Below are 2,038 nucleotides of genomic sequence, written 5' to 3' on the forward strand. Positions count from 1 at the left end.
CACAAAGTTTACAGGGTCACAAAAATACTCAAGAATTACAAATAGTATTTTAATGCAATATTTAAAAATGAAAAGTAATGCAAAAATCTATAATAAATGAAACACCAAGATGTTAAAGACAGGATTGGTATTACTGGTTTTTCCTTTTGCTATGGGCTCCAATCTGGTTCAACACAGCACTGCTACTGATCTTGTCTTTATTTAAACATTTTGATATTTTGCTTATCATAAATTTTTGACATTAATTTTGATTGAAAAAATGCACTAAAAGCTGATTTGTCCTAATTACTGAGATTTTTGTCACATCTGTCAATTTTGTGCCCCGAGTGAGTGCCTCACTTGCTTTGCCCTAGTTCCTGCTCTCAGCCAGGGGATGCCGGAGAGCAATGGGCTCAGCTAAAGGCAGAGGGGAGCCTCCTGCCATTCATCCCTAGAGAAGAAAAACGGTGAGAGAGAGCTTTGGGGACAGCCAGTGGGACCTTGGAATTTGAGGGCTGGGCTTCCCAGGCAGAATGAAGCTGAGTAGGTGGGTCTGAATTCCAAGTGAAAAAGAAGAAGACATCCTCAAGGCTAGAGGGGTCTAGGTCCTGGTTTGGCTGGGACATTCCTGGTTGCACCAGTTGTCTCAAGGCAGTTATTAACAGTGCCTCCTCTTGCTCTCTAAGATGTCCAGGGTTGAACGCTAAGTATATGGTCACCCTGGGTCAGGCTGCTGTCTGAGCAATTGTTGCAGTGGGCCACTCCTGAGCACTACAAAGGAGAAAGATACTGCCCTTCACTTGAGTTCTAATCTCTGTGGATCTCTGGTGCTGCTGAAGAATTCTTCAAACACCATTTTTGACCTTAGCTAAGCTTCATAGCTCTTACCCTTTGCCCTGTAGCTATTTTTTATGTGTTTGACCTTGCTCTTGTCTTACCAGAGTCTTAGCCCCTCATGGCTTTGACTTGTGACCTACTGCCAGCTCCACAGAGTGGCTGTCCCAGGAGTAACACTCACAAAGAAGCATTTTTGTGAGTGCATGGTGTTTTTCTAGTCCATGGTGTTGGAGGGAAAAATGTAAATTACAAGAAAAATAATAAACACGTAAAATTAATGTCAGACTTTTTAAAGGCCTAATTTCTATGGCATTCACCTAATGTTAGATTCCTAATGTTAGAACCTAAAATGTAGATATTGGTTAAAATGTCACATACCCAGTAAGAAATACTAAATTCCATCTCACTCACACACAAACAATGGATGAAGGATACAGTACGTAAAATCAAATGGTAATAAGTACTGAAACCAAAGGGATGTGCACCCTTGGATGATTGGCAATAATGCACTTTAAAAAAAAATGCACTTGTGTTTCCTTGTATTTTGGGTTGTTAGTATCCCAAGCGCTGGGTTTCATATTTTACAGGCACTGTCCTGTCTGGTAAATGGCAGACCTGGGATTCAAACACAGGCATTTCTGAGTCCAAGCTTTTGGCTAAACTTCTACACTGTCTTGCCTCTCATCCAGGATCAAATTGGAACCTGAGAGTGTCTCTTAAACACACATCGGGTCCTCCGTCAAAGGGACATGTGACCAGATACACCCCCAGCTGTCCCCACTCTTTATATGAGTACCCCCCCATATTTTTGATTTGAAAAATATTGTATTGCAAGATGATTTTTCTGGATTACTGAGCTTTTTGTCATCTCTGTCAATTTTGTGGTTTACTGAGGTTCTGATTAACTATGTTCTGGTTAACTGAGGTTTGACTTGCAGAATGAGCAAACAGATAAATTGGGAAGCAATCATTCACCGAACCTGTAATACGATCTTTCAAAATAGAAAGTACTCGGTCTTTTGAATAGTTTGTTGCTGACCCATAGTTCTTAATATTCTCAGATAGGAAAGGAATTTAGGAGTCATCTGGCGTAAATATCTTTGACTATTGAGTTGAGATGCCAAGACATTTAAAGAAAAATGGTTTATTGGAGTGCAATTGCAGGCATAGATAAACTGTCTCTAAGATGTAATGTGAACATGAATAGGAGAAAAGAGAGCTT

Source organism: Mandrillus leucophaeus, unplaced genomic scaffold (genome assembly GCF_000951045.1).
Source record: "Mandrillus leucophaeus isolate KB7577 unplaced genomic scaffold, Mleu.le_1.0 Scaffold189, whole genome shotgun sequence".
Lineage (NCBI taxonomy): Eukaryota > Metazoa > Chordata > Mammalia > Primates > Cercopithecidae > Mandrillus > Mandrillus leucophaeus.